At 38.2% G+C, this 19345-nt stretch overlaps 2 long non-coding RNA genes across 4 annotated transcripts in view; one reads left to right on the plus strand and one right to left on the minus strand.

Moving 5' to 3' along the window:
* LOC134293729 (uncharacterized) overlaps nt 1–19345 on the plus strand; it is a 55276-nt gene that overhangs the window by 34798 nt on the left and 1133 nt on the right. Inside the window, exons 1-4 of one of the 2 annotated variants that reach the window (XR_010000694.1) lie at nt 1689–4196; nt 9485–9558; nt 10309–10361; nt 17823–17885. This is a non-coding gene — a long non-coding RNA (uncharacterized LOC134293729). Of the gene's footprint in view, nt 1–1688; nt 4197–9484; nt 9559–10308; nt 10362–17822; nt 17886–19345 lie in introns of those variants that run through there. The other variant, XR_010000695.1, reaches the window with a different exon arrangement.
* The window catches only part of LOC134293730 (uncharacterized), a 28693-nt gene that overhangs the window by 4641 nt on the left and 4707 nt on the right, over nt 1–19345 (minus strand). For both annotated transcript variants that reach the window (XR_010000697.1, XR_010000696.1), the window contains exons 2-3: nt 19065–19179; nt 207–262 (exon numbers count right to left, since the gene is read on the minus strand). This is a non-coding gene — a long non-coding RNA (uncharacterized LOC134293730). The remainder of the gene's footprint in view (nt 1–206; nt 263–19064; nt 19180–19345) is intronic.

The raw sequence follows: 19345 nt of genomic DNA on the forward strand, positions 1-19345 counted from the left end.
ATTAAATTCTAAGCAAATTCTACCCAAACTAACTCAACGAACATAGCCCCTCCTCTGCCAGGCCAGCCTGGTTATTTTACTATCTAATGTAACAAATATAGTACAAGTATCTGTATTTTTATGATAGCTTAATGCTATCTGAGGTGGCTGCCTCACTTGATTTAATGGCAGGGCTGGCCTTTGTAACTAAATTCAAGTATACTTACATCACAGTTAACAAAGTAGATGTGTTCCTGGGCTTTACTTCTTTTTTTATTTGGTACTAGAGGCAAAAAATAAAATTGAAAGAATGAGGAAAGCCTCCAAAGCCTCAAAAAAGAAGAGTACCTCATCATGTTTCAGCGAATTCTTAATTTAAAAGAAACATTATGTGTATATGAAATGAAACAACCAGGTCAGGTAAGCCTTGAACCAGTAAAGAAAAACACTTTGAATCTCCCAGAAACAACTTCCAATATGTACCCTAGGATGACTGTTTTTTTCTTTCAACATCTTCCACTTTCTTATGATTTTCATTTTGATTATGAAATTTAAAGATCGCATAATAGTCACATTTGCCCACCCTTTTTTTGAGGGGTGGGGCAGGAGGGTGCTACTATTATGTGAAGAAATAATCTTGCAGTTACGGGGCCTCCCTTGGCTGCTATCTACCCATCCACCATTCTCCTCCGAGCAACGGAGGGTCACTCACTTGCATAATAGTCACATCTGTTAACTGTGGGTTTGACTATTGTGCGAGGAAAACAAAAATACAATTTTGGCACCGCAAAAAGGGGTGTGTGTGGCTATTACGCGATGGTGACTATTATGCAATGATATATGGGATATTTTTCAGCATGCCAGGGTAGCTGGTAAATTGGGGTAGCCTCCTTTCTCCTTTCTGTTTTGCTGTTCACACATGTTCAGTAAGTGATTTTGGGTTTGACTATTATACAAGGAAAACAAAAATACTTCACTTCACTTCACTTTATTTCTTAATTAGTCGCTCTCCACCAGAGTGCTCTGAGCGACTTACAATTTAATATAAAAACATTCAACATAAAAACATTCAACAGTGACTATTTGGCAAACTAGATCTGATCTACTCAAATGCACAACCAAACAGCCACGTCTTGAGCGCTTTTCCAAAAGGTCACAACTCCGACATTGCTCTAACATATGGAGGCAATGAGTTCCACAGAATTGGAGCATAGATCAAAAAGGCTCTATGCCTTGTAGCTTCCAGGTGTACCTCCCTAGGGCCCAGTACGTATAGGAGATTTTTCTGGGAGGATCGAGGTGACCACTGATGAAAAAAAGGAATGAGGAGGTCCCTAAGATATAATGGTCCTTGGCCATTTCGAGCTTTAAATGTCAGGATCAGTGTCTTGTAAGAGATCCAATGTTCTATTGGTAGCCAATGCAGTTGTTTCAGAATCGGTGTAATATGGGATCTTATAGATGATCCCGCTAGCAGCCTGGCCGCCGCATTTTGGACCATTCGGATCTTTTTGTCTTAGGAAGGCCGGCATATAAGGCATTACAATAATCAAACCTAGTGGTGACTGTTGCATGGATTACCATTGCCAATGCTTCTGTCGAAAGGTAGGATGCCAATTTCCTTGCCTGGCAAAACACAATTTTTTTTCTAGAGACTTTGTTAACAGACAGGGCCATAGACCTGGGTGTGTGTGTGTGTGTGTGTGTGGGGGGGGGGGGGGGGGTTGAAACTATTTTTTTAGCGAATCATGAAGAGTAGTTCCATAACACAAAATAATTTAGAAATCAGACTCTATTGATAAACTTCAGTGGACACTCATGGGGATTTGGTTAACCAGTTAAAATTCTTGAGTAAACCAGATTTTTTTTAATAAAAAAAAACTTGAAAGGTTTTGTGGGTGGGGGTGTTGGCTACAGCCTTGTTAAGAGATGTATACTGTCGTTGACATCTTTCATCTTAACATGTCTGATTGAGTGTTCCATTGGCTATAAATCCCCATGCTTGCTGTATTCTTCATACACTGAAAATTTTATATTTCCAATAGGAACAAGCTGTTGGTATAATTTGTTATTGTTACTCCCTTGTCCTTTCACTCTCCTTATCTCCAAACCCATAATTACTTTCACAAGCACATCCTTACCTTTGAGAGGACCTGGTACTTTCCCCTGACCCAACTCCCATCATAGAGCTTAAGCACAGTTTGTTTTTCTAGGCTACCAACAATGAATAAGCTATAAAATGCTTCAGGTTTGACCTAAGAAGTGGTTTTGGAACATGTGTCATTGGTGTTAGCCACAAAAAGCATTTATCCTTTCACAGAATTAATAACATAGCCAAAGGTTATAGAGCCACAATTGCAGGGAAGATTTGAAGACGCTCAACTAATATTTCTTGAAAAGCAGAATTAGGATCCCCACATATTATTTACTTATGTGTTTGGTTGTGTTTGGCCCTAGAAGGCTTTTCATTATTTTAAGGTGAAAACTCTTCTGTATATAGATGCTCTCATAGTTAATATAGTACCGCAAAAGCAATCTCATCAGATAATCTTCCCTAAGGTACAGTTTGGAGGCTGTTACTCTTTCTCTGGCTGCAGTCAGAATATAAAAATATATCTATTTAATCACACCATCAGAAAACCGAGTAAAATGGAATTTGCCTAAATAAGAGAGACTCTGTTTTCTCTGCTCAGAGACCTGTGTACTAGGCTTGAGTCTGGATTCGTTTTTAGCCATTTCCTTTGGCCAATCAGACATTTTTTGTTTGTTTGGGTGCCCACAATGGCAAGAGCCCAGCCGTTATGGATTCCTGTCCAAAATGGGACCACACAGCAGCCGATCTTGGCTCCTCCTCCCCTATTCGGCCCCACAGTTTAATCTTTTTTTTAAAAAAAATTATTTTCTTGATTCTTTTAATCTTTTAATTTAGTGGAACTGACTGGGAGTTGGGGATGCGTGAGGATGGGTGATTGGGTGCACGCGTGCATTTGGGGGTTTGGGAGAGTCACACTTTTAGCTTTTTTTCTCCTTCCCTTCCTCTCCTTCAAATACTTTTAAAAGATAATAATAGTAATAACAACAACAATAATAAATCACAGCAAACAAACAGAAAACCCTCATTCCCTGAAAACTATTATCATCTAGTTACCTCTCCTCTAGAAAGTAAGAAACGGCTTTAAGGAAGCATTAAACCCGGAGATTGAAGTGTGCCCATACCAGACAGGGCTTGCAGTAGAGAAAAAAAGAGGGTTTTTAAAAGGAAGCCCAGGGAGATAGCTCCAGGTCGATTGCTCTTTCTATCCTGGGTAGTGTGACACCTCCTTAAATGCTGCATGCAGGGAGAGAGTGTGTGCGCCTGCAGCCTGTCTCCTTTAGAGTAGAAAGAAACAGCTTTAACAAAGCATTAAACCTGGTCTCCACTACAGCAAGAAGGGAAAGGATCTCAAAAAGAGTAACTATGATGGTTTTATTCTAGGTCTTAATGAAGAATATTAAGCACGCCCGGATAGGGTGCTTTCTTAACCCTGTTAACCCTGTTGCTGACACCCAGGCTCTCTTGAAGGAAAAAAGGAAAGGCTCCCAGGAACTGAAAGGGGAGACTTGTAAGTTCCCCATTGCTGCCAATGGGCCGGATCTAGCCACAGTTTTTGGCTACGGATCAAAAATAGCTATCTGGCTACCTACTCATTTTTGGGAGTTGTGCGAAAACAGATATGGGGGTCTACCGGTATCCGGATAGCAGAAGCGGATAGAGGTTTAGCCAAATTGCACAAGCCTACTGTGTACACTACACTGCTTTTTTGCTGCTTTGCAGCTATCATTTGGTAGTAACACATTCTTTTTAGCTTTTTAAAAAAGTGTATAATGAATTCCCATTTTCAAAGTTACATAATAAGTGGGAAATTATATTACAGGTAAGACATAATTTCTGCTGCCCCATTTCATAACATTTCAGATTTACTGCATTTCTCCAGAAATAAATGAATAGAATCTAAGCCTCAATACATAACTCTCTCAACACACATGCAGTTGAGTAAGGTGGGGAACCAAGGAAAGCGAAGTGAGATAATGAAGCTATTTGGAGATTTGAGTGGGAAGAAAAGCTGGACAGGTTTTCCTTTGCATGTCTAAGTTGGGGGTATACAAAGAAAGTAACTGCACTCCTAACGTTGATGGAAGGAAGAGGTTTCCTTTGCCTGCTTCAAAAGGGGAACATGGTAGGGAGGAAAAAACTTGAATCTTATTGTCATTTGGAGGAAAATACCTTTGCCTGCTTAAAGGGGGAACATTTGAGGGGAGAAGAAACTTGAATCTCATCATTTCAGGAAAGTGGTTTTCTTTGCCTGCTTAGAAGGGGGATATGACAAGAAAGAAGAAACTTGGATCTCATTATTGTTTGGACATAGGGGTTTTTATTTTCCTGCCGAGAAGGGTTGCTTGAGAGGGAGGAAGGAACTGAAATCTTGTAGCACTAGTTTGATTGGTTTCCTCTACTTGTGTAGCTGAGAATGAGCAACTGTAGACGTATCATTTAAAAGGGAGGGATTTTTCTAACCTGAAAAAGGCAAGCACTAATATTTTATGCTTGAAGACTTTCTAAAATCAGATTGAATACAATTACTAACACAAATGTTGCAGTTATTTCAGCTACATTGAAAAACATACCATATATACTTGAGTATAAGCTGACCCGAATATATGCTGACACATCTAATTTTACCACAAAAAACTGACTTGAGTATAAGCTGAGGGTGGGGAATGTAGAAGCTACTGGTAAATTTCAAAATAAAAATAGATACCAATAAAATTACATTAATTGAGGCATCAGTAGGTTAAATGTTTTTGAATATTTACCGTATTTCAAAGAAAAACAGTAAACTAGCTCTGTAAGTGGAAAAGTAGAGTCAACAAAAGCAATATGGTATCAACAATAACATAATAATAATAATAATAATAATAATAATAATAATAACTTCATTTGTATCCCACCCTATCTCCCCATGGGACTTAGGCTGGCTTCTAACATAGTAACAGGCAAACATTCAATGCCTATATAAACAATGCAAAGTTAGATATAGATCTATAATTATATATGCTAATTTCACATATGCATTTCCCCCTGAAATGTTTGCAAATCCTCTCTCTATATATATGCATTTCCTCCTGCAATATTTGCAAGCCCTATTTATCTATGTTTATATCTATCTAGACATCTCTCTCTTTATGTGTGTGTGCATTTACCCCCTGTAATATTTGCAAGCCCTATATATCTATATTCATATATATCTATTTAGACATCTCTCTCTATAGATACTTATATCTATATAGGATTTGCAGGGACTTGCAAACACGTGAGGGGAAAATTCATATATAAAATCAATGTATTGCATGGAGGAAAATCAATATATTAATTACAAGCTTTGGGGCATGCATTTGCCCAAGGAAGAAATGCAAGCAAGGCCCCACTAAAAAAAGCTTTGGTTTCTTTTCACCTCCCCTTTCCCACCTCTTTTATTTCTCTCTTTTTCAAACTCTAAAAGGAGCCAGAAAAGGGTTTTTAAAACCTCCCTCTGCCCCCAAAAAACTCCACCCTATTTTTGTTTCCTTGGGAATAAAAAGAAATACACACCTTCTGCTGCTGATTTATGCAAAAGTAGGGCTTCATTTTCTTTTGTAAAGAGGAGTGGAATAAATATGGGGAGGAGTGGAATAAATATTGCTTCTTCCCCACTAGAATGAAAACTCATTTGACCAGGAACTTGAAGGGGAAAAGGGATATCCCTAGTTTAGATTTTCTCTCCTCTGCAAGTTTAGGAAATTGGGTGGGTTTGAAAGAGAGCTATACAAACAAGGAGGAAATGAAATATATCTCCTTTCCCTCATTCCCTCCCTTTTGACTCAAACTATTCATGCAATGTTGTTGTATGTCTTTCGGGCTGTGTAGCCATGTTCCAGAAGTATTCTCTCTTGACATTTCGCCCACATCTATGGCAGGCATCCATAGCAGGCATCCATCTGGAACATGGCCACAGAGCCCAAAAGACATACAACAACCCTGTGATCCCAGCCATGAAAGCCTTCGACAACATATTCATGCAATAATAGTAGTAATAATAATAAATCTTGCAAATTTGCAAGAGTCTCTCTTTTTCTTCCCCTTCCACTCATACAATCTTTTTCTTCTTCCTGGCTTGTAAGGGCTTCTCTCACTCACTCTCCTTTCCCTTTTGAAAACATTCCCTTCTTGTCTCTCTCTCTCTTAAAAAATAAGATAACTCTAGCCTGGGAGGAGAAGCAGAGGAGGGAGGTTTTGTGTTTGACAGCAGAGTCTGGCTTCCCATTTTCCATATACTGGTGATAGGAGAATTCCCATTAAAATGTTTTGTTGATAAAGATTTTAAGTTTCCCTTCCCTGGCTGCACAGCCTTGAGTTGAGGAAGATCCTGACACATGGCCAAGCTCTGTTCACAAGTACAACATTATTTCTTCCTTAACAAAGGTACATCCAATATGGCGAATGTTCAGAAATACAAAGGATCTTCTTCCTAGCTATCTGTAAACTTTTTAAATAATGTTGTAAAATTACTTCCCATTGCAAGTCTTTGTATATTCTGGCCATAACACTCCAAATTATTTGAACCTCCAACCCTTTGGGACAGATTTCTTTAAAATGTGTGATCTCTCACACATATAAAATGATATCACTGTGCTTTTTCTTCTTCTTGGTAGTTCACTAAGCTTTCACAACAACATCCTCTATAGAGGATAAAGGCTTTTTCTTTCTCTTTGTAGGGTGTATCCCATTGACATGGACAGAATGTCAGTTGCTTTCCAGGCTACACATTGACTTTCCATTCATCTACGGAGGCCACTTTTATAGCACACTTGGTCTATAAACTATTGCCAAAAGTTACCTTCCTTGGTCCCATTAGCGTTGTGGAGAGCTATGGGGCACTCCTGGTTGAAACACTGCAATCTGGCCCCAAATCCCATATTTTGGGGGTCTGAAAGATTTCAGGATTTTTTTTAAAAAAAACCAAATTTTGGCCTGGAACCCACACATTTGAGGAAGCAGATGTTTCTGCTTGTGTGTCAGCATGCTGGTGGGAACGTGATGTCAAGGAGCTGGATTTTCCTCCTCTCCATCTTCCTCTTAGCTATTCCTAAGATGAGTTTTACTTTTCTTTTATACATATGTGCTCTTGTTTACAATTTCAAAATGTCAATATTGTGCAATTGTACCAATCTTTTAAATAAAGAACCACAGTAGAGCAGGAAGATGTGGTTATGAGAAGATGATGGAATCAACACAATTGTGCTATGGATGGGATAGTGAAGGTGCTCAATTCGGCATGTATCCATTAGCTATGACAACATATATGAAGCAGAATAGCAGGTTGGTATAATGAAATCTGTAGTCTACAAAAGCCTATGCTTCCAACTTCAAGTTAGTCTTCAAGGTGCTACAAATCCTTTTGCCTACTGATACTCCAGACTAATAACACTGGGTCTTTGAATTCTTAGCTTAGAAAATGATTTCAGCAGGAGAGCAGCAGAACAGATGTAGGATGGAGAGGGTGTGGGAGAATATACTAGCAGTCAAAAGGAACATTGTGTGGAGGTCATCTCATAATCCTACCAAGTTTTCTAGTTGGGAGGAAACCCCCAAATTAGCTCATAGGGAGAAAATCGTTGTGAATGCATTACAAATAATGTACTTGATGTCTGAAAAAATGTTTTCTTTCTTTGAATATCCACGTAGAGATATATAAAGAATGGCTAATGTTTTTTTCCAGCAGTTGCTAGTACATACCTTGGGTCTGATTACTCTTTCTAGGTTTATTTTTAGACTACATATTTATTCCTCCTGGTCATGCGTCTCTTGTTGTGCAGAAAACATTCTAATAATGAATAAATGCTCTTCAAAAGAAGGTGTTTATTATAGTAATGAAGATGGAGAGAGTAAAATTTTATCCACTTTAGCATATCATTTAATTTGACAGATGGGGACTAATTTCTTGGAATTAGGGAAATTAAATGGAACTCAATTATAGCCTTCTGGATTGAAGTAATATATTTCAGCATCAGCATGAATCATCAGGAAGTTTATTAAAGAAGAACCATTGTCATGAAAGTGGGATTTTCAGAGCTTAATTCAAATTGAGACTTTGTAGCTCCCCAGTCAGCATGTGCAGAGCCATGCAATTATAGAAAAAGGCAACTCCAAGATTTTGACAAAAGGCCCATGCTTGACGCAGCATTTGTTCCCATTTATAGTACCATTTCCTTCAGAAAGGTTGCTATTGAAGCAAAATGGCAAGGGCAGCAAAATTATGCTTAATGAAAGATCACGCCAGATCTTTCATTAAGCAGTTAGAATGATAGGGTTTGGATTACTGCTCTATCAGAAAAAAATAACTTCTTATTTATGATCATTCAGAGAATGCATAAAAGAGGATGATGTCATAGATCTGGTCATCATTTCTCTTCTATGTTGTGGATTCGACATATGAACTACTGGCAAATCAACTGGAGCTTTGGAACAATGTGTGTGTGTGTGTGTGTGTGTGTGTGTGAAAAGAGAATACAATCTATGAAATTCAATCAAACACAAATATTATTTCACCAATCCCCCCCCCCCCCCCATTCCTACCTGTGTGAACCATCTTCATGACTTCTGACACCTCACCATATGGAACTAGCATCTAACAAAAAACTGTCCTTATCATTATATCATTATATTTCAAAATGTATTTTTGTCTTCTTTTTAAAATACCCAAAGGCAAGTCTCAATTTTCTAGTGAACTCTTCTTCATTTCCTAGTAGGAAACTTGCTAGGAGGACATGTATGCAACCTTATGCCATTGGAGATCTTGGCCATTTGAAGGCACTCAACTAACTTTCTTCTCCAATCCCTTAATAAGTACCGTATATACTCGAGTATAAGCCGACCCGAATATAAGCCGAGGCACCTAATTTTACCACAAAAACTGGGAAAACTTATTGACTTGAGTATAAGACGAGGGTGAGAAATGCAGCAGCTACGAGTCAATTTCAAAAATTAAATAGATTATTATTTGAGGCACTAGTAGGTTAAATGTTTTTTAATATTTATATAAAACTGTAATTTAAGATAATAATAAGACTTTAATAAGATATGACTGTCCAACTCTGAATACTATATACTCAAGTATAAGCTGACCTGAATAGAAGCTGGCCAAGACCCTCACTCGAGTATAAACCAAGGGGAGCTTTTTCAGCCCTTAAAAAGGGCTGAAAAACTAGACTTATACTCAAGTATATACAGTAATTCTTTTTTCCCTTACAAGATTTTGCTATTATAATTCTCGCTGCCACACAATTATATTGGCAAATTTCTACATCTTCTTTACCAATTATTTCCTGAAACAAACCCTATAGGCACATTTCTGTTTTTTTCTTAGAAATCATTTTGTTTGTTTCTTTAGTGTCTTTTTTTCTATTTTTTTTTTTTACCACCCTACAGGTTCATCAAACATGGACGAAGGTACCTTTGAGACAGTGAGTTACTTTCTGAAAGAAGACCCATAATAAAAACATGTAAGGGAAAAGATGTGCAAGAGTGTGAATAGCTAATTGACTAAGATGTGGTTCATTGTTATTTGCTAAAAATAAGAAGGGGTAGGAATAAGGATGGCATCCCAAACAGGCATGGCATACTCTGGACAGGCATCTCACCTATTAAAGAAGCACAAATTCTACTGACCTGTAGCTTTGTTCCAGGCCACACATTCCTCCTTTTGGTAAAGGCAGATCTAAGATCCCAAATTATGTGCATGGATTTCCTTCTTCTCTTTGCCACACATATTATCATCTAGTACCATCTCTTTACAGCTCTGTTGCAGAGCAGGGTAAGCCTCAGCAAAGCCTGATCAGAACTGTTGGTATCATCTATCCATTTGCTGGAGGCACACTGTGTCAGCATGTGACAGTTCAGGCACCTCCTGGGGTTCCATAAGAAAAAAAGAGGTGCACTGGGTTGGACTGAAGGCCTGCCTAGTTGTGCTGGCACAGAGGGGTACTAGTTGCCTATGGGAAACTGTTAGGAGGACATGTATACAAACTATACCTGCTGTCTTGTATTTGTATCACTCCAAAGGATTGCTGTTGCACTTAAGCCTACTCTGGGCTCTCTGTATCCAGAACTTTGCTGCACACTTGCTGCTATTCCTTGCTGTTCCCCATGGCATAGGATAGTGGTAACTTGCTGTCATGGACATCTTTGCACAACCACTGTCATAATGCAATGGTGACACTTAAGTTAACAAACATTTTTAAATGTCTTTCTAGCAAGAGGCGCATGGAGGAGGCCACCAGAGAAGCATCAGAACTTACCATACCAAGTAAGTCCTGGGAATGTGGCCAAGTTAGTGATTATTTATGGACATTGCCTATCAATAGCTGCTGCTGGATTCATTGTAGGAAGATGAAAGATCAGCAAATGGTATCACACAATGTTGATGCCTGTTGCTACTGTGCCAGTTTGCTACCTCTGTGCAAGAGTGTCCCAAGCATTTGAATGTGAGTTTCACATAATGTGTCCAATATATAATGTTACTTATGGGTCAGTAAACCCACTGGAACCAACCAATATGAAAAGGTTCTGAACTGACTTGGAGGGGGCTGATTGGAATAAATTTTACAACTGCCTCTTTCCAACCCAGAGACATTTCTGATCTATTGGCATGTGTGTGGTCTAGGAATACTGTCTATGCAACTCCTTTTGCTAGATGTAGGATATTTCTTGTAGTTCATGCAATCTTCTGCAGATACTATTTCCAATGGACTTTCTTACTCCTTGTCTTCAGAGTGCCCTTCTTGCATCTCCAGAACATAATAATACTGCCTTTGGAGGAACATATTTGAATTCCTATAGTCCTCAGGACAAAGTGATTAGCCATTTTTCCCACATGTTAGTCCACACAAACTTTGGTGCATCAGATAATTAATTATTTTTCATTTTTCTGTAGAGGGAAATGTTCTAAGACACATGAAAGCTCACACACATTCAGCACCAAGCTGGTGCCATAAAAGGTTTCACTGTAACAGATTTTTAGAGCAAAGGAGACAATAGGACATATCTGGAATGGTATCATACAAGAAAGACTAAGCTCCTAAAAATTCCATATAATGAGCTCTGCGGGAGAAATTGTGGCAGCTGTTGCAGATTGGTTAAATCAAGAATGTATGCATACTACAATTCTTTGGCTGTTTTCAGAACAAGGTCTGACAGATTATTCAAAGGTTTCTTGCTGACTGTAGTCATTGATTGAACACAAAATTTCCTTGACATCATTGTCTGGAGGGCGATTCTTGTTTAACAATGACTAAAAGATTAACCTGCATGAGCCAAAACGTTAAAAACCAACAAATACTCTTGAGGGACCCATTTTCTATTCACAGCTGAATTCAGGTTTATACTATTTTATGGCAGTGAAATGCCCTAAACAAATCCATGAATATATTATCTGAATTACGGTACTTACATCTCCTTCTTTAGATCAATTTTTGTTAAAACAATAGCAACAAGAAGAATCACTATAGGGTCTTTTTGATCCTTATATATTAACATTGGCTGGAATAGCTGCCCCCTCCACAAGAAAATCCCAGCAAAATGACAGAAATTAGCAGGCTTTGTTAACTTTAGTAAGTGGCTGAAAATTAAGGGCTTTTACCAACAGGGGAAATTATTCTAGGACTATATAAATTTTACAATGAGAAATGAATTTAACGTATAATTTTGTATCATTCCTAGGATCCTTGTAAAGAAAAATACTGTTCGCAGGTAAGGGTGCAGGCAGGGAGGGAAGAGATATCTTTCTCCACTTATTCTTAAGCTCATAAAACTTGATAGTTGTAGTTGAATCTCCATTGTGCATACTAGTTAATTTTTGGTAGTATTCAGAAGACCTTGCTATATTTGGTCCTCACTCTATATTTTCCCTTCCTTTTACCCCACACTCCACAGCTTACAAGGGACAGAAGGACCCAGTTGAGAAGGGATTTCTCAGTGCTTGGATTTGCCATTGCACTTTGCACCCCGGTGTTGCAGAAGGTCTTGCAGAAATGCCAGACTTTATTTTCATATAGCAGTTCATTGCCCCTTTCTGATTCTGTCTCCTCCAAACATACTGGTTTTATAAACTTCATACACTTTTTAAAAACTGCAATCACAAAATATCAAAATACTCTAGGTCAGAGTTTCTCAAACTCTGCTCCTCCAGATGTTATGGACTTCAACTTCCACATCCCAACAGCTGGTAAACTGACTGGGATTTCTGGGAGCTGAAGTCCAAAGCACCTGAAGGAGCAGAGTTTGAGAAACACTGCTCTAGGTTTACCATTTTGAAATTTGCTCAATATTTTGTGTATCCTCATCCTATTCTTCCATTTACAAAGAGAACATCTTTTTGCACCCAGAGGTAGATATATATATCTGTCATTTAAAAAAAGAAAAAGAAAGCCCTGTATATGATACTTTCAGACAATAAAACATATCAAGGTGTACATGCAAGTGTACTAAACATTTGGGCCAAGAAATGTTAAAGATACTACATGTAATTTGGGGAACAGGAAAATGTCAAAATAGTAAAGCAGGATCCTTGTGGGATTGTTGCGTGTTCCAGAAGTATTCCCTCATGGCCATACAGCCCGGAAAACACACAACAACCCTGTAATTCTGGCCATGAAAGTCTTTGACAACACAGGATCCTTGTGATTTTTTATAAGTGCTGTTTAAAAACATCTGCCCATTCAGGCATGTAGCCGGGGGGGGGGGGGGGGCTTGAGCCCCCCGAAATTCTCAGGGTGGTCCACGAGAAGGCCTTACATTTATTATTTAAACTGTTATGTTTATTCATATCATGATCTGACCACCATGCTCAATATATCCCATATGCATGGGGGTCTTGGGATAACGATACAAAAGGTTTGCTAGGGTAGACCCTCTCCCGCTCAGACTCAGCCCCCCCCCAACCAAAATCCCAGCCCCTCCCAAAACAAAATCCTGGTTACAGGCCTGTGCCCACTGCTTACAATGACCATTTGGCCAGGATCAAGGATGGGAGTGAGGAGACATTGAGGCTAGCAAGGCAGGTACTATATATAGAATCCCATTTTGACCTCTCTGCATGTGTGGACAAAATGAAATTTATTTCTTTGCCCTAAAACATAGCAGGAACAACTGCATTGTAGATCTGCAAAAATCATTAACACCCCTAGGAGCAACCAGAATATTTGGATGCTTAGGAAGTCACACATTTCCTGAATGGAAAATAGTTCTGAGAAGAGAAGACAGTGAAAACATTGCAGTTTATCTTGATGTGAGTATGCCAAGACTCTTTCTATCATAATGTCAAAAAATGTTTCCCTACTATACAGTTATTTTCAAAAGGAAGGAAGAACTAGTCACTCCTTTCTCTTCCTTTCTTCCTGTGAAGATTACCTTCTGTTGCGGCTTATGGGCATATGCCATTCAAACAATAGAATAATTCTTTATAATGAGCCCAGCTTGCAATATTGAAGCATTTGCTATAGGTAGATTCTTAGATGTGGCTTAAAATAGCAGCCTAGACACTCTTTCTTTGCAACAAATGTGCTCCGACATTGATGGGGACCAGATGCAATATTATTTAAATATTGTGCAGCAATGAGTTTGTTTTTAATGGGAATAACTGTCCTGCAGTCAAATCCATATATGGAAGATTCCACACATCAAGTTGTGTTGGTGACCGCACACATACACACACACACACACATAAGGATATGGTACAGAACCAGGCATGTAGGCAGCCGGGGGGGGGGGGGGGCTTGAGGGGCTTCAGCCTCCTCCCCCGAATTTCTCAGGGTGGTCCACGAGAAGGCCTTACATTTATTATTTAAACTGTTATGTTTATTCATATCATGATCTGATCACCATGCTCAATATATCCCATATGCATGGGAGTATTGGGATAATGATACAAAAGGTTTGCTAGGGTAGATCCTCTCTCACTCAGACTCAGCCCCCCCCCCCCCCCCCCCGAATCAAAATCCTGGTAACAGGCCGGTACAGAACGTATTATTTTTGCTGCATATATCTTAAAGGAAAAAAAAATGCAGACAGTTCTAGAGGTGGTGATTCAAAAACACACTTTCTGTATTAAGGAACAATGTCTTCTGAACTGAGTAGGATGTACTTGCACGAGACTATGATCAGGGTCTGTACTGTACAAGCAGATGAAAGGATGAGGCGAAACACCTGTGCGTTGATTCGTAAGATTAAGTCATGTGTAGCAAGCTAGATAACCGTTGTCCTTACTAAATGTAAAGCTATGTATCCCTTGTACAATATGCATTATTTAATTGCCCCTGCATATCTAAAAACAATGTTCCTTATAAAATATGAATTAGGTTTTGGTGAGAATTCAGAATAAAATAAATAGGATTAGCTATCAGTTTATAGAGCACAGATGCATCCTGTAGTGTTGGACAGTGAAATACTATATGAGTGTTTCATGTGAATGTTTGTTGGAGGAAAAAGCATGCAGAGCAAGGATAAATGTAAGTCTTCTATCTGTTGTCCTTTACAAACATTTGTTTCAGATTGTTGTCTTGGGCCTGAAATGAACTGAAGATTATCCAGTATCTAGGGATATGGCCTATAAACTCTTCATTTTTAAAGAGTGAGATAATTTAGAGATATCCAAAAAGCCAAATGCATTGACGCAGCATTTCTTGTGTTTTGTGCTGTCTCCATGGTTACTTTTTTAGAAACATCTTGAAAATGGCCTGGGATGGTATCAAAACAAGCGATGCTCTGAGCTGTGTTCATGATATGAAAAAAAATAGGACACATATAAGGCAAAGTGGTGACCTAATCACCACCATTTTAAAGCACAATTCTCCTGGATCAGACATCTGTTTCTGTCAGTAACCAGCAAGATGCTTATGAGAATTATTTCACCAAGACTAGAGATAATGATCATTAACAGTTAGACTCTATTTAAATGTACAGAATGGGTTACTACCATTCTGTACAGCTGTCATGGCAAATAACAATTTATAAGCCTATATTTTCTTAATTCAGCTAAGATACTCCAGTTTGAGTTAAATGAGCGGTGGAAAAAAAATGCCCGGTAGGTCATATTTCCCCACTTCTTATCTATTTCTTAGGCACCTTTCCTTTGATATTATGGTGGTTTATTTATTTATTTATTTACAATATTTCTATCCCGCCCTTCTCACCCGAAGGGACTCAGGGCGGCGTACAATTGGCAACAATTCAATGCCGATACATCATTAAAAACAACAACATATAAAAATATATTACAACCAATTAAATACAGTATAAAATATAAAACATAAAACATATGCTTAAAATCCGTTCGTCCAATATCCTCCAACTTTATCCATATATATTATATATATATATTTTATATATATTTATCCATATATAGTTTATATTTTATCTCTAAGCTCCTTGTGCCTATAGATGTATGAGTAATATAATTGTTTATTTTGCTGCTTTATTAATTTCTCTAGAAAAAGCCACCATATGTATGAAATGACATACACCTCCTGGGTTAGGCAGGGGTGGAAACAAGTTTTTCCAAATGCTGGTGTTGGGGTTGCCTAAATTATAGCTTAGAGAGGTGGATATGTCTGAGAAAATATGGGAAGCAGAATTTTTGATGAGGTAGTAAATCTGGTCTGGACTGTAAAACTTCAGAGTCCAGATGGGGGCTCACATAACTGAATGCCTAAAATTTTGTAAATAGAAAAATAGCATGTCAGGGCTAGAAAGATGACTAGGTTAGAACACTTACCCTTGGTGTTCTAGTTTTCTTGTAAACAACACTTTCACTAGGGAGTGGAGGGGGGGGGTACAAATCACACTGACACCATCAGAAGGAGAGATACCAAAATGAGTGCCTGCCTGTACAATTTGGGAGTGTCAGCAGAAATTCATTTTTAATACAAAAATATACCATCATTTAGATATAACCACAAAAACATTTTTGCAAGCCCATCCTGCATGTATTTATATATTTACAACACAGCTAAAACTATACTAATTTAATTTTTGAACTTCTAATGTGCATGTACTTCAGCCAGAGCTGTCATTATTTAGGAATTACAGTGATGCTTTGAATCATTTGGTTTCATCTGCATGCATTACAAGTGTACACTGTTAAAATTGTTGTTGCTGCTTTTGTATAGTTGCTCATTTTGTCAATTTTTCTAGTATTTTAGTTACAATATGTTCTGATATGGGAGGAGGTCCATGGGTTACTACCATGAGTTGCTACACCAGGTGATGCCAACCAGGGCCGTAGCCCGGGGGGGGGTGGTGTTAAAAGTTCAACCCCCCCTGAAATGTGCCAGGTTAAAAAAACCCTGGTTAATTATAAATTGGTTAACCAATTAAAATTTATGAGTAAACCAGGTTTCCCGGGGTGGGGGTAGAACTCTTACACCCCCCCCCCCCCCCAGCTACAGCCCTGATTGGAACCCTAGCACTGCCTTTGCTTGTAAAAAATGTTTCAAAGAAGGAGAACTCAATCTCTGGAGCCAACAAAATCTGAAAATCAGACCTCGGTGAAAGCCAAAATGAGATCTGCCACAGGACAACCATTGTGATTCACATATTGTGGTAACAGATTGAACTATTTGGGTGTTTAGAAAGTGTATTGCTGGCACAGCAAGCTGGGAAAGATGGTTAACACAATCATGCAGCATCTAAGGCCCTTTCTAAACTGCTATATAATTCAGATTATCAAATCAGATAATCCACATTATCTGATTTGAACTGGATTATATGAGTCTACACTGCCATATAATCCATTTCAAATGAAATAATCGGGAGGGACCCACTGAAAAAATAGTGTTGAAGCTGCTCCCTTTTTAGATGGCAAAACATGTTCCCCTCCTCTTTCTAAAATGTTATAAAACAGCCCTGATATGTTGAGCACTTTTTGCCCCTTCTTCTGATGGGACCCTAGACTTCCATCCTCATATTTTATCTTCATGACATATGGTTTATCCATACTATAAACTGGTTTTACTGTCCTCCACATGGAGTTTTGTGACAATGATTGAGGAATCTGTAACAGAGATTTCTGCTCAACTCAGCAACAGGCAACTTGCTGTCATCCTAAAGTAGCATGAAATTGATTAGTAAAAAATGCTGAAGTTTGAAAATGCCTGGTTTGTTGAGCTTGTGGTGCTCAGCTACAAAGTGACCCAAACACTGTTTCCAAACAGGTTCTTCTCAGTGATTTTGTTCATGCACAACCCACACTACAGGAGTTTAGAAACCACATTTTGTATTTGCATGTTCTTCCACATTAAGCTCTTATTTCTTGATGACATTCTGTTTTTATTACCATGAATCATGTCGATAGATCATCTGACTTTTTTCCTTTGGTGAGTATAACTTTCTCTCTGCCATCGCTAGTGCTGGGATGACATAGACATAGTGCATCTTAAATCACTGGCAATATATGCTTGCGCACATTTAGCCTTTTTAGTGAAATTATATTTTCACAGAAAGCTTATAAATAGCATAGTGATTTTAATTCAAACTAGGAAAAACATGACGGCCATTAAATGTCATGATGAATAGATAACATTGCTGCCTCTTTCTTCAAATCCCTTTGCATTTTTTTCGGGTTTAAGAGACATGACGCGGGGGGGGGGGGTGTGTGTTGGGGATGTTGCTGCTATATAGATGATGTCTTGCCCCAAGTTGGGCTGATTTAGAATATGAAGTTGTTTGAAAAAAAAAAGAAATTTGAAAACTATGTTTTTTTTCTTTAATTCAGTCACTATACTGAAATGTTCACAGATGTGCCACTTGGATGTAATAATTCACAGCTCTGACAACTGTAAGTGTACTGATGAAAAATGAATGTAGGTGTCTCAGCTCCTGCCTTCCCATTTGATATTGCGTTACTGTTTGATGTAACTCCAATGAGATTTTAATTGCATTTAATGAAGGTCAGTTTTTGTGACATGGACAAAAATGGATGGAAATTAGGCATCAAAAATGGTATTCAAAAATCATGAGGGAACATTTAAACCTCCCAATACATTTTCTCTCTGACCTCATAGTGGTCACCCTTCAACTTCCAGGACAATATGAAAAAGCACATTAAGAATTAATCAAGAGGTTCGATTCTATATCCTGTGTCTTTTCGGCAAAGGCCTGTCACCTTGCTAAGCTAATTAGCTGATTTATGCAAGTTTATCAACCTGCACACCTACTGCACATTAAACTTTTTTTAAATTATCAACACATTTTTTCTGCATGTAATTTTTCTGCCATCTGTCTCCCACCCATTTCTTTGCTTCAGTGTTGGCTGCCTTTATTCACTTCTCAAAAGCTGTTATATGACCACTGATTAAACATAATTTGTGCATTTCAGTTACCTTCCATTTCTATTACCAACCCATTGTGCAACCCTTTGAACTGAGCCTATAATCCGTGTATCTGGTGAAATGAGATGGAATTTACTAATGCTCATGTGAAATAAAACATGCCTATTTTAGATATTTGATCTCTTATGTTTCTAAACAAGCATCTTCCATGTTTTAAGGGTAATAGATATTGTTTACTAGAATATGATCAACATCTGCTGAGAACTGCACAGGGTGAATCAAGATATTTGAAAAGATACATAATGCTGAGGAAACCAATTTGTAATATATCCCTGGAGAGAAGAAAAGAAGTACATTTACTTCTCCAAACTCCAAACAGTGTGATGTTGTGACTTTCAAGTTTTCAAAATATTTGAAATTAGAATCTAGAATGGCTAATATATAATATGAGTTAATATTAATATACAGTGGTATTTTCAGTTTTTATAGATAGATATCAGTGTCCAAGAATGCTACTGTATTTATCTAAGTGTCTGTAACAGGAATTTTACAGTGTTCCTTATGTAAACCAGGTTTTCACATTTTGGACCTAGTCCAGTGTACTGTTTGTCTACTTTCACACCATACTGATGTTAATGAATAGAGTTACAGTAGAGTTCTACATGTCAACGTAGGAGAGCACTTACCAAATTCAATGAGACTTGGACCTGGGTAACAGAGTATAGTATTGCAGCATCATGCATGAAATTTTCCACATGGGAATCAGCCGACTTTTCTAAGTGCTGGTTTGCTACTCTTTATCTATAATTAAGAGCAAAAGTAGAAATTATATGAAATACTCCTAAAGGTATGCTTTGGGGATAAAAACGATATAAAGACTGAATTTAAACTTAGTAAGCAAATTGAGCCAGCACTTAATCTCTCTGATGTGTGCAACTGGCAACCCATCCGCCCTCCAATATGCCAG

This window comes from Anolis carolinensis, chromosome 1 (genome assembly GCF_035594765.1).
Source record: "Anolis carolinensis isolate JA03-04 chromosome 1, rAnoCar3.1.pri, whole genome shotgun sequence".
Taxonomy (NCBI): domain Eukaryota; kingdom Metazoa; phylum Chordata; class Lepidosauria; order Squamata; family Dactyloidae; genus Anolis; species Anolis carolinensis.